Here is a 14871-nt window from a genome sequence, read left to right as displayed (position 1 = left end):
ACATTGATTCTGGTATTCGGGACAGCCGAGGGCTACCACAGCAGGGATGACCCACAGGTGATGACTGCAACAGTGAATACACTCGAACATCTACATTTATGGTAAGTGTATACAACTGTACTTTTTGTAAGGCGGTAGTTTTTTTTTTCTGTCTCTCTCTCTTTCTCTGTTTCTTGTCACTTCCTGATCCCAAAGGTGATGGATGAATAATGTCTTATTCTGGATCTCTGCAGTTTCATTTTGCATATCCATGGCATTTGATTTCAGATAATAACACTACAGTGGTTTATCTGTTTGCTGCTGCAAAGCAACTTGTTTATGATGATGGATATGATTAATTTACTTTGACACCTTGCAAAAAAGTATCTGGTTGTGCTACTTTACCTGGATGATTGGGTCCTGGTAGTCTCATTCAGGAGCTTCGGGGAAGCACACCTATTATGGGCAGTTCTGTGGTTGCAGCATACCTCTCAACTGTCCAGATTTTCCCAGAATGTCCAGATTTTTGCCTAGTATTTTTAGTCTCTTTCTCATAAAATTGTGGGTTTTGGCTAGTCACTGGCAAATCATTGAGGACTTAAGTCAGAAAATAATGGTAGACATTTATGTTTCAGACATCATGTCCTTCAGGAAATTTATACTAATGCAAAACCTATTATTCTACCAATTTTCTACATTTGTAAGAGCAGTATTTAAAAGGTGTCCTTATTTTCAGGCCTTTGTCCCCCCAATGTTTGTAGCTTTGTCTAGATTTCTTCCTCTAATAGGTTGAGAGGTATGGGTTGCAGTAGTACTGATGACCATAACTTAGAGGAAGTCAGATATGTGCCTGTGCAGAGTGACATGGCAGATGTCCTGTGTAGAAGAGAAACTCATGAGTAAGATCCTGTGTGGACTATTTTGGGGTGAAGTGCACAGGGCAGTTCTGTGGTTGCAATCCTATGGGGGACCATAACTTAGAGGAAGTCCTCTGTGACTTCTGCTTGAAGGCTTGCCTTTATCTACAATAAGTTAAACCCTCAGTTTTAAGTTTGTTATGCCTGTGGATATGGTCCAGGAGGTTATGGCTTTAATTCTTTTGAGAAAGGACACAGTATAAGGTCCAAGATCAGAAAATCATCAGACCTTGGTGTGCCTTTTGCGCTTAATAGCTGTTACAGTCTTCTTGGCGCCATTTACAAGTCTGACAATATGGGTGTTGCATTGGATTATGAGATGTCACTCATGGTTCTGTTTTTATTGTAAGGCTCTTGTCATTTGACACTGGAATGGTAGACAATCTCCACCAGTCTTCATGTTGATCTTCTGTTTCTTCAGCCAAGTTCATCTTTGTGCTAAAAAAAAAAAAACCTCACTCTGGCTTCTTTTGAGACAAACTTAACCACTATAAAATTCTGGACCTAGAAATCTATTCTGTTGCTGGCTATCACTTCTGCTATGAGAGTCTCAAAACTACTGGCACTCATTGCTGTTTCTGTTTTTCTTATTTTTTTATAAGGACAGAGTGTCCCTGACAGTCAGCTCCTCTCTCATACCTAAAGTGGTAAATGAAATGTCTCTCAACCAGGCCATCAGTCTGACCACTTTTTCCTCAATCCACAGAACAGGGATGAAAGACTCCTGTAGCCCACAGATATGTGCAGACAGCTAAGATTTTACTTGGACAATACTAAGTCTGTTCATAAGTCAGGCCAACTGTTTGTTTCTTTCATGGACTCTAAACTAGGCTAGCCATTATCTAAACAAGCCATTGCTAGCTGGAGTTCTAAGTCCATTTATTTTTGTTACAAGCACCATGGCAAATGTGTGTGTTACATCCCCTGGGCTTACTCTACTAGAGCAGTGGTCTCTTCTAGTGCTTTCCACAAAGAGGTAGATTCCAAGACAATCCTGGAGGCTGCTACCTGGTGTTCTGTGCACACTTTCACTAAACACCACAGAATAGATGCTTTTTCTAGGTCCAGGGCTGCTTTCATTAGATCAGTTTTTTTCTGCACTATTGGACAATTCTCACCATTCTCAACCATCCTTCCTTTTGTTCCCCTTAAGCTTAGTGAATCACTCATCACCCATCTGTTTAGAATACTGCAACAGTGATTTCAGTCAGGACATACTATAACTGTGTAAGAACTTAACATAATAGTAGATGTCCTACTGATCACTGTTGCAGTATTCCTTCCCACTCTCTGGTCTTTTATCCTGTCCTCCTTTGCACCTGTCTGTCTGGGAGGTCTTCTCATCTCCTACTTTGTCTCTCCTAACTAGCTACTTTTCTCAAAGAGGTATTCATGCTGCTGACTTGGAGATAGTCTGAGGGTTTACACTCATACATCCATTAATAAAACACTACACTTGTGAGCTGAGGTCTTGTATCAGATGCATGCCATCATTAGAAGGTTTAACTGAAAACCCATCTGTTCAGAATGCTGGAGCAGTGATCAATAGGTCATCTACTGTTATGGTACGTTCTTACACAAGTGTACAGTTTTACAGAAAAATGTACTAAATTGTCATTGGTGGAGAAGAAATATCTAAACACGTAACCTTCAAGGAGTGATTTTGCAAGCATCAGAAGCTATCCATTGTTGTTGTTGTTGTTGTGTCTTTTGGCTTTTCCCGGTTAGGGGCCGCCACAGTGGAACTCCGGTCCGCTAATGATTGGCAGCAGATTTTTACATGCCGAGTTGCCAGCCCTGACGCACAACCTTCAACGAAGGTAAGCCCATTCACGCATGTCTTCCCACAGAAGACGCTTTAGCTGAGAATCGAACAGGAACAATGTCTTACTGTGAGACGACAACACTACCGCAGCACCACCACCGCAGTTCTCATCAGAAGCTATCCGTAAAAGTATATTTTTTTGCACTTGCACTGTTTATTCTCACTCACTGTGAATGTCTGCTGCTTTATTTAATTGTTTTTCTGTACTTTTTTCAAAGATTCCACCTGTTTTTCTACCTGCTGTAGGGATACTGTTTTAAGTTATCTAGCTGAATTGCTAAACTAGTTGCAGGCATCTGTTTGTTGTTCCAAGCACTTGGGGCTTCACACCAATCATTTTACATTAAGAGAGTCTAAGTCTGCACTCTTGTGGCAGAAGGGGGCTGATTTCACTCATCTAAGCTGGGAATTACTGGTACATAGTTCATTGTGTGCTTATCTGATTAGCCTATGGGCTTGGGTAGTGTTAAACATGTTTTGTTCTAAGAGTTTTTAAGGCTCGCATTTGTGTGAAGCTGCTGTCCACACAGCGGGGGTTTATAGTGTCTTCTGTATATGCAAACATCAAAAATGGAAATTTCCCAATAAAACTATTTCAGACCTTTACTCCAGTTCTGCAGCACTCATCAGGCAGGGAGTTTTTGTGGTGAGCAGAACTCACACATTCATCTGGGAATTCTTTTAGTTAGCATTATCTCATCTTAGCACCCAGGGCTGTCAAGTCCTTAGGGAGCAGCTAGTTTGGGGGCTGGGTAGCAATGCAGACTAGGTCAACTGAACTTTTACAGCAAACAGGCACTCCTCACCTTGTTCTGTTTATATACACCCATCACTAATATCCCTTGTAAGTATATTAAGGCAAGCATCCATGGATGGGCACTTTCGTACCATTTCTGTTTCCATTTTGGGGGACATGGCCATCCTCAGGCAATGTAACAATTGCTTGATGTATACTGACAACCACTTAATTCTTAAACAGAGAAATACAGTATCTCAGAGATGTACTTATACGTTCTCACTGGAGGCCACACACTAAATGCAGAAAACAGGCTGTTAGTGACTCACACAAATACACACCTCTCACTGCACCCACTAATGACCACCAACTTAGACCTACGTATGCGGAGGTGCTCACATGTAACCTTCCCAGGCCTCAAGGACTTCACAGGCTCAGCCCTCAGAAACCCCGCATTCACAAAAACAAGGCACGTGCCAGCACAACACATAAAGCAACATCTCACTGTGTCTCAACTATCAACTACCCATAAGGCGAAACAGTTCAAAACCTAACATTCTGGTCATAGGGAACTCCAGTGTGAGACATACAGATGTTCCCCTTACAAGCCTGGATAAAGAGAGGGTTACAGTTAATTGCCTGTTAGAGGCTAGGATCCAGAAGATCACACAAGCAGTCAGGTTTATCACCCCTAAGTACCAATATGACTCTGTCATAGTCCATGTGGGAGTAAGTGACTAGAGATGTACCTCCCTGGATTATATTAAGAGAGACGTGACTGAGCTCTCAGAATGTGTGTTATAGGCAGGTGTGAGCCTAACATTGAGCAGCATTTCTACCTTCTCCGAAGGTGATGTAACAATACAGACAGAAAATTATTAACTTTAACAGTTGGCTTAGACTTGGTGTCATTCCAAAAGGGTCCAATATATGTCAGCCTGAGAGGACATTGGTTGACAGACCATGCTGCTTTGCAAGGGATGGTCTCCACCTGTTACCTCTAAACTTTTGGTTATTGGCTACAAACATTATCCACCCCTATTCTGTCTTTTTTAAGCATTGCCAAATAGACAAACCTTCCAACTTAACAAGTGATACTCAGGACAAGCTAAAGGTGTTGCTGCTCAGTGCTAGGAGTCTCAAAAGGAAAATGCACTTCCTAGAAGCTTTCCTCACTGTGGAGAATGCTGATATTTGTGCGGTTACAAAAACATGGTTTAAAACCACAGAAAACACTCCAACTCTGCATGGCTGTAATGCCTATCATACTTTTTGTTCACCCACTGAATGTGAGAGAGTTAAAGGAAGAGGTGTATCTATCTACATAAAGGATAATCTCACCACAAGCTTGGTCAAACAGTATGACATGCTAGAGCTACTCTGTCCAACTATCTATGGGGAAAATCCATTGCCAAATTCTTGCGAGCTACAGACCCCCCCCCCCATGAACCAGGATATATCCACACATCATACCTTGAGCTACTTCTCACCATCCAGCCCAATAGTATACTCATGGGTGATTTTAATTACCCTGCTATTAACTGGGAGGTATACTTGATCCCTAATATATGGGCTGAACAATTCCTTGACTTTGTCAATTCAAATCCCCTGGAGCAGCGCTCTCCCTGGAAATGAAGATAAATCTAGACCCCCCCCCCCGAACCCCAAAAACTTTGAAAATTTTTCTAATGTTAACTAGCCCCTATTAAGTGACAGCATTGCTAGATTCTAGGCTCCCCCAAATCCAGAAGACACAGTAGCCTATGTAGATCAGTACACTAAAGCCCTGTATGACCACATTAAAAAAACTGCATAAAATCGGCAGTAACAAGCCAAAATAAGCCCAGGTCAAACTGCAAAAGCAGGCCACCCTGGTCTCAATAGATTGTACAAACGAGAAAACACAAGGTGAACCAATGATGAAGTGGAACCGGCAAACAAAAGTCCAAAGTACCAAAGCAAAAGCAAGTTCCACAGCATTGTATAAATTCTTTTAATAAAACAAAGCTTTCACACATAAACGTCCCTTAGTGTTGAATAAAATTCATATGAAGACATCACACCCGTTATAGTTAAATTCCAAGAAAACACATGACACAGCCTGCCTATCATAATCTAACACACAATTAAGTAATTAAGAACAATTTGTAGTATATCTCACTGAAAAATCTTAAAGAAATATATTACATTCTACTAAGTAAAACTTTGAAGTAATTGATTACTAAAAAAAACATGACATTGCATTTGAAAATGCCTCAAAAGCATATTTACATTTATATTTCACTAAAACAAAGAAAATACTTATATGGACATAAATACATGTAGTTTTAAATATATATACAAGTCAATTGTTATAGTAATGAATATGGGGGTACCTATTGTATTTGTTGCTGTTTTCTCTTCAAGATAGGTTTTAATGTAACCTGTTTATTTAAACCAGGGTATATATCCGCCTACAAGTGGATAATCCACTCGTATTCCTTGGTGTCCCCACGTCTAATGTTAGGAGTTAAAGTATCCATAACACAAAAATAAAAATAATGTGATTCATCTGTTTCTGGTATATGTTGGGCTAGGGAGTTTGTAATTACCTTCCTTCTCATTTCTGACTTATGTTCTACAGTCCTGTCTGTTAGCCTTCTTGTTGATTTACTAACATAGAAGCACGGACATTGTTGACATAATGCTAAATATATCACATGGTATTACAGGTAGCTGTACAACAAAATTTTAATTTTCCTACCACTACGTGGATGCGTAAATTCAGTTATTGTAATTATACTAGCACAACATACACAATTGTAACAGGGGTAAGTGCCTTTTTTATTATAAGTCATGGGTTCTGTTCTATTCAAACTGAAATCCTTATAACATAAATGTTTTTTTAAACTATTAGAGTTCCTGTAAGTGAAGTGTGGTCTGTTCAGAATCCATTTGCCATATCCTGGCATAGCCTTAAGTATATACCAATTATTTCTAATGACTTCTTCAACACTTTTACTTGTCCTACTATAAGTCATTAGATATCTCAAAGTATTATCAGATAGTAAATGTGTGGCAGTAGTACTATCCTGATTAGAAAAATATGGCCTAGGTTTCCCTTGTCTCATAGATACTATTTCATTCCTGACAACATCTAGTTCATTTGGATTATAACCTCTCTCTAGAAGGTCATCTGTCATGTCCTTCATCTGTTTATGGCAAATCTCATCTCGAGTATTTAATCTACTAACATGTAGATATTGCCCCCAGGTATGCACTTGAATACATGTCTAGCATGCATGCTAGTTTTATGTAGATATTTATTTGCTTGTATATCTTTTTTGTAAATACTAGTATCTAATCTAGTTCCAGTCTTAAAGCAACATCAAGAAAATTTATGTTGGACTCTGAAAAGTTTATCTCAAATTTTAAGAAATCATTTACACTATTCAAGTAGGAATGAAAATTTTCTAATTCATCACTAGCACTAAGCCATGCTAAAAAGATGTCATCCACAAAACCCATATAAAATAATATTTTGTGTGCATCTGTATTGGCCTGTCCAAAGATATTTTCTTCTTCCCATCTACTTAAAGTTAAATGTGCATACGTGTTAGCAATTGCTGTCCCCATAACTATACCAGAAGTGTGTTGGTACAGCTGTTTATTGAACACAAATACGTTATTTTGTAGCGCTAAATCCAATATCTCACATATTGTCTCAATATGTCTGGCAGGGAGGTGGCCACATCCCAAAAGTATTTCTCTTATTTTTTCTATTCCATATTCATTAGGAATTACAGTAAAGAGGCATTTGATATCTAGGGTTACCAGCAGGAAATTCCTCTCTGTACTTTCATCATACCACTTATGTAACTGTGTAAGAAAATCCCACACGTCTTTAATATAACTAGGAATATTAATCAGGAAGCCTTTTAAATTTTTTTCCAGGTATACAGACAAGAGTTCCGTGGCCCATCCCCGGCCAGATACAATGGGCCTCATTGGTGGTTTATCCCTTGATTTATGTATTTTAGGGAGGCCATAAAAAACAGGTATTACAGGACATGGAACAGTAAAGAAGTTAAAGATGTCAATATCTACATTGTCCATTAATTGTAAATCATAAATAGCCATATTAATTTTAGTATTAATTTCATTGATTTCTCTGATATCAATTTGAATGTATCTATATCAGAGATTAACTCATTCATTGCCTCAAGATAATCTACAGTATTCATAAGTGCTACACTACCACCTTTGTCTGTTTCTATAATTAACAAATCCTTATTATTTTCTAAACCCTTTAGTGCTGCAGTTTCTTCCCTAGTCGGATTGTATGTTTTTTATAATAATTATTTTCATATATTTCTCTGATCTGTTTCTCACATACATCATTAAATACAGTCACAATCGGGTCACTATAGGGTATAAAAGTGCTTCTTCTTTTGCACTCAATTTCTACACTAGAATTTATATCCTTATAAATATTTTTCAAATTTAAATTCCATGTAAACATTTTTAAATCGGTCATAGCATTCACTATATTATCAGTGGAAACTGGTATAAACTTAAGGCCTTTAGAAAGAAGAGAAAATTCAGTTTCAGTTAGTTGGTAGTCAGATAGATTTACCACAGGTTTCCTTTGTATTATATCAGATAGTATATCTATCTTTGATACCCCATCAAAATTATTTTGCATAACACCATGCTCCATAGTTGTTCGTTTATCCCTATTTAACATACAGGAATCAACAGAACCATTTAAGACAGTGGTATTCGTCATTTCAATGATACTCCCCAAGTTAGAAACAGTATTCATAGCAGTAAAATCACCATTACTTAACTTACTTGAAATATGGGTATTTGTTTTGTCAAAAGGTAAAAAAAAAAAACGTTAGCAGCCTGTTCATCCCTATTTAGTCCTTTGGTGTTAACATAAGCATTTATTTGAGCAACATTAATACTTATTTCAGCAGCGTTACCCAGGGCGCAGGACAAGTGTCCATAAAACTTAGTTCATCCCTACTCAATTCATTATTTGCAGCAGAAGTATTTACGTTGTAAATGCTATTAAAGGGTACTTGTTGATTTGTAGTATTCAAACTTCTTGTCTTATTAATAATTATCATCTGTCGTGCATGCAACTCCTTTAATACATTAGGTTTAAATGGACCTGTATTACTTTCAGAGGTACCTGTAACCCTCTGTTGGCCCCTACTAGATGTACAGTTCACATTAGACATTTCTATAGTTGTATTACATCTGCAGATGATGTCAGAAATTATTTGTTGTTCATTCAAAGGTTTAGTAATATTCAATGTCATTCCTATTTCCCGTTCAACATCATAACTCAAGTTATGCGCACTAATAGTACCAGAAAACCCTATTCTATTCACCTGTTCTTTCAACAAGTTTGTCCTTGCCTCCTATTGCTCTTGGCTGCAGAAGTTGGCAGGCTGTACAAAATTATAAGCTAAACATTCATTCAAAAAGTTTGTATTCAGAGTCTTATTAGTAAAGGTCTCACCATTCGCTATTGTTGTTTGTTGTGCTTGCTGCGAGTTATCGGACCTTGTCTGGTTCTTCCCCTGGATTGCGATCGATGTCTGGACACATCGCGATCTTTCTACGCCACTTGTTCTGGTAATTTTATGACGATTCGCTGGTTCCCCTCTAAAAAAATTGGAGTTCAAGCTTAATTTGTGGTTTTCACTGCTATTAGGTGCTGGTAACCGTTGGTCTGGTTTCTCCTTCCTCCGAACTACACATTCAGCAAGAGGTGCTGATGTAGAAGGCTTGCTAACCATACCTCCCTCCTCATTTGATTGGCTGAACGTGATGTCATTTTGGGATACAGCTACAGCATTCGTTAAAGATGCCGGTTAATTCAAATCAGCTGTAAAAACATCCAGATCATACATAGAGCCACAGCTATTATAATTTGAATTAATTTTAGGTTGTTTAATTACTGTGGGTTTTGGCCAAGAAAAAATGCTGCCATTATTGAAGTCAGAAATGCCCTTATAAATTTTTTTTACATATAGTGCCTTCCAGCTGATTATCGAAGGCAATAAGTCTTTTGAACATTTCATCAAATGAACCCATGTTTTCTTGAAATAGAGCTGAATTAGATAAATTTCTATCCATTTCCTCTATTTCCTTACACAATTCATCTTCTTTTGACAGAAAAAAGTCATTCATTAACCGCATGTAGTTGAGACTTAGATTAATATTCAGTTCTTGACATTTTTTTAAGAAGGTCTGGATATAGATTACCATAAGAGAGCATGTTAAGAATGTGAAGCCCTCGTGGAACTATGCTTAGTTCCAAATATGTATTAAAACTAAACCTTTGCCATTGTAACTTTTTAAAAGTTTTTACCTTATTCTCAAAGGTTTTTAGTGAGGACAGGAATTCATTTTTCTCGGATGTTACATTCGTAACCTTTGTTATTCCTTCCACCATTGTAACTATGCAGTTCAGTAGCGGATTCTCTCTAACCAACAAATTCTACAATGTTTTAATGCCATCTTGTTGTAAATTAGTAGGCTGTGTCATCTTGTAGAGGAAAAACAACGCTCAATGGTTTACCAAAAAAGTAGAACAAATGAGGAAACGCAAGGTGAACCAATGATGAAGTCGAACCGGCAAACAAAATTCCAAAGTACCAAAGCAAAAGCAAGTTCCACAGCATTGTATAAATTCTTTTAATAAAACAAAGCTTTCAGACATAAACATTATTCTTCAGTGTTGAATAAAATTCGTATTAAGACATCACATCCTTTATAGTTAAAATCCAAGAAAACACATGACATAGCCTGCCTATCATAATCTAACACGCAATTAAGTAATTAAGAACAATTTGTAGTATATCTCACAGAAAAATCTTAAAGACATATATTACATTCCACTAAGCAAAACTTTGAAATAATTGATTACTAAAAAAATGACCATTGCTGACACTTAACGCAAATTTAACTTTTAAGTAGATGGGAAGAAGAAAATATTTTTGGACAGGCCAATAGAGATGCACACAAAATATTATTTTATAAGCATTTTGTGGATGACATCTTTTTAGCATGGCATGGTACTAGTGATGAACTAGAAAATTTTCATTCCTACTTGAATAGTGTAAATGATTTCTTAAAATTTGAGATAAACATTTCAGAATCCAACATAAATTTTCTTGATATTACTTTAAGACTGGAACTAGATTAGATACTAGTATTTACAAAAAATATATACAAGCAAATAAATATCTATATAAAACTAGCATGCATGCTAGATATGTATTCAAGGCCATACATAGGGGGCAATATCTACGTGTTAGTAGATTAAATACTCGAGATGAGAGTTGTCATAAACAGATGAAGAACATGACAGATGACCATCTAGATATATGATATATAATCCAAATTAACTAGATGTTGTCAGGAATGAAATAATATCTATGAGACAAGGGAAACCTAGGCCATATTTTTCTAATCAGGATAGTACTACTGCCACACATTTACTATCTGATAATACTTTGAGATATCTAATGACTTATTGTAGGACAAGTAAAAGTGTTGAAGATGTTATTAGAAATAATTGGTATATACTTGAGGCTATGCCAGGATATGGCAAATGGATTCCGGATAAACCACACTTCACTTATAGGAACTGTAATAGCTAAAAAAAGTTTATGTTATAAGGATTTCCGTTTGAATAGATCAGAACCCATGACTTATAATAAAAAAGGCACTTACCCCTGTTACAATTGTGTATGTTGTGTTAATATAATTACAATAACTGAATTTACACATCCACGTATTGGTAGGAAATTTTAATTTTGTGGTACAGCTACCTGTAATACCATGTGATTTATTTAGCATTATGTCAACAATGTCCGTGCTTCTATGTTGGTAAATCAACAAGAAGGCTAACAGACAGGATTGTAAAACATAAGTCAGAAATGAGAAGGAAGGTAATTACAAACTCCTTAGCCCAACATATACTAGGAACCTTAACCTTGTCAGCACAATAAACAGAACATGCTGGAGGGATAGATTCCTGTCCCAGAGACTTCCCATACTCTGGAACAGACTACCTATCTATGTCAAACAGAGCTCCTCATTAGCACTCTTCAAGAAAAATCTTGATGATTGGATGGGAAATGGGAAATTCTCCCCGGGGATCACTTCTGTGGCTCTGCTCGACAGGGGCACAGGAAAATAATTTTCTTGGGTGGAGCATGTACATTTTTTTGGCTAGGCTTGTATGGGCCCTAGGGCTGATAGCCTAGTACCTACCTATGAACAAACAGATGAATCACATTATTTTTATTTTTGTGTTATGGATACTTTAACTCCTAACATTAGACGTGGGACGCAGCCACATGATTGAGATGTCTGGGATTATCCACTGGCTGGGATATATACCCTGGTTTAAATACACAGGTTACATTAAACCCTGCAGTATATTTGGGCAATGTCTGTGGTTCAGTGATTTTTGTATCATCTTGAAGAAAACAGCAACAAATACAATAGGTACCCCCATATTCATTACTATAATAATTGACTTGTATATATATATTTAAAACTACATGTATTTATGTCCATATAAGTATTTTCTTTGTTTTAGTGAAATATAAATGTAAATATGCTTTTGAGGCATTTTCAAATGCAATGTCATGTTTTTTTTAGTATTCATTTTTTTCAAAATTTTGCTTAGTGGAATGTAATATATTTCTTTAAAATTTTTCAGTGAGATATACTACAAATTGTTGTTAATTACTTAATTGTGTGTTAGATTATGATAGGCAGGCTGTGTCATGTGTTTTCTTGGATTGTAACTATAAAAGATGTGATGTCTTAATATGAATTTTATTCAGCACTGAAGAAGGACGTTTATGTCTGAAAGCTTTGTTTTATTAAAAGAATTTATATAATGCTGTGGAACTTGCTTTTGCTTTGGTACTTAATAGACTGTACAACAGAAGGAAGAAAACCCTGTCGAAGAGGAAATGTGCACAACAGAGCAATAAATAAATCTCTCATTAGTTTAAACAACCAGATCCAGGAATTAGTAAAGTCTCTGAAAGCTGACTTTAAGTTAAGAATAGCTTCTAATGCTAAAGATAACCATAAGGCATTTTTCAGCTGTGGTCTGCAATCTTAGAGGAGAACCACACCCATAGAATGAAAAAACATTTTTACTTCCTCGTGTCTTGATGTTTCCTACATTTTAGCACCACTGTTGGACTCTGTAGTCTCTTTTTATATTTTTAAATGTAATTCCAGAGTCTGCCCACATGGGGTCTGGCAGCTTGGATTTTTTTAGTCTAACCCTGGGTATACCACATTGTAGTGTTTGGCTTTAAAAATATTACATCATAGCCCCTAAGCTCTTGTCAGTGCTTGAATTTACATGTGTTTTCACATATACCCTGCTTTCTTTTAGTCAGTCAGGTTGTTTTTCAATGGCTGCTTAAAAAACAAATCGGGATAATCATACAGAACAGTATTCTCAGTGCCTGTTACTTCTTTCTCTTCTTAAAGGGGCCAATTTTCATTCTTTTGTTTATGCCTGAGTTGTAGTCCTTAAACTCATTTCTCCTCCCCCTATACACCTCCCCTTTATATTTGTCAAAATGACAAAGATAATTTGAGTCATCTGCTGCTGTGATAGCTCACAGCAGGAGACAAAGTTCTTGTACTGTTGCCTTGTACTATTCACCTACTTACAGTGGGACACTTATTTGCTGCACCATAGCTTCTCTCTGTCCTCAAATGTTAATCCTTACTACCTTCTAATTGGTAATACATTGTTTGGCAAACCTTTTAGCTTCATTTTTCAGGGATCCCTGAGAAAGCAAAATTCTTAAATTGTATCACAAAGGCCATAAAAAATAAAACTTTTTTATATAGCACTTTGACAGACTTAAAATAAAACTTTTTGCATCAACACGCATTTTCTAAACAGTAGTATTGCAAGTATAAACTCTGGAATTACATTTAAAAATATAAAAAAGTACATAGAGTCCAAAAGTGTGGTGTTAAAATATAGGAAACATCATGACATGATGAAATAATCATCTTTTTTCAGTCTGTGGGTGATGTTCTCCTTTAAGGGCAGCACCCAACAATGTGTGGAATTAGTTATCGGTGGCATCTCCTACATCCAGCTGGCAGACATAGTAAATGTGCTAACCGAAAAATTTAGCACAAACTTCACTCCCCCATCACCCCCAATTCTCCCCCAAGAAATACCCTCCTCCACTCTACCAGTTATCATTAAAGACTAGATAGCCACAGCATTCTCCAAAGCTAAAAATACAGCATCAGTGGGGCTCAACGATATATCAGGTTGCCTGTTAAATAATGTAAATAGTGACCTATCAGACTCAATAGGATTGCTATTTAACCATAGCCTCTGGACAGGCTTTGTTTAGAAAGAGTAGAGAACAGCTACGGTCATACCCATGCATAAGGGTGGACCATAAGCTGACCTGGGAAATTATAGGCTTGGCTAGTTTTATTTGTAAGCCCATGGAAAGAATAATCATGGACCTGATAAACAAAGACATAGGAACCCTCCAAACACCGGACCCGACCCAATTCAGCTTCATTAAGGGTAGGTCATGCCTGCTAAACTTGTTGAACTTCTTTGAGAAAGTCACTAAGGCCATGGATGAGGGTAAAACAGTGCATACCACCTACCCAGACCTGGTGAAGGGATTTGACACAATACCCCACTAGGGTTTATAAATAAACTCACAGAACTGGGCATAAATCCCTACGTCACCAGATGGATAGCCATTTATCTCAAGGACAGGATATATGGTCAAAGTGAGTGATTCAAGTTCCAGTAAGAATCTAGTTACTAGTGGTGTGTCACAAGACTTAGTGCTGGGACCACTTCTGTTCAGAATTTATTTTGCAGACACCAAGGCCAATGTGGAAGGCATCTGGATGACAAAGTTTTCAGATGACTGCAAGCTGGGAGCAATCATTGAATTCCCCAATGATGTAGATATCCTTGAGGGAGGTCTAAACCAGACAAATGATTTGTGTTAGAACCACGGCCTGAAACTAAAGGCAAAGAAATGCATTATTGTACCATTTGGAAAAAAATTACCCAAATACTTCTGCTAACTACAGCCTTAACAACACACCCTCTAAGAATAGATTCAGAAGTAAGGGATCTGGGTACCCAGGTTTGTGGTAGCCTGAACTTTGACCGTTATGTATCCACAATGGTAAGGAAGTCATTCTATATGGCACAGCTTATTAGTAAAGGTATGGCATCCAGATCCAGGGACATTATATTCCCATTGTAAACAGCCCTCATTACACCAATAATTGTGTACAACACAGCATATGGAATGTACTTGACCAGACACCGTCAACAGCTGGAGTGACATCAAAGTTTCCTCACAAAGAAAATA

At 37.2% G+C, this 14871-nt stretch overlaps 1 protein-coding gene across 1 annotated transcript in view; it reads left to right on the top strand.

Moving 5' to 3' along the window:
- ISY1 (ISY1 splicing factor homolog) overlaps positions 1-14871 on the top strand; it is an 816689-nt gene that overhangs the window by 492610 nt on the left and 309208 nt on the right. The gene's annotated exons all lie outside the window — the stretch shown is intronic.

The sequence above is a fragment of the Protopterus annectens genome, chromosome 7.part0 (assembly GCF_019279795.1).
Source record: "Protopterus annectens isolate FY-2018-M chromosome 7.part0, PAN1.0, whole genome shotgun sequence".
Lineage (NCBI taxonomy): Eukaryota > Metazoa > Chordata > Ceratodontiformes > Protopteridae > Protopterus > Protopterus annectens.
Note: the sequence above shows the minus strand (reverse complement) of the source record. Positions and strands in the feature narration are given on the sequence as shown.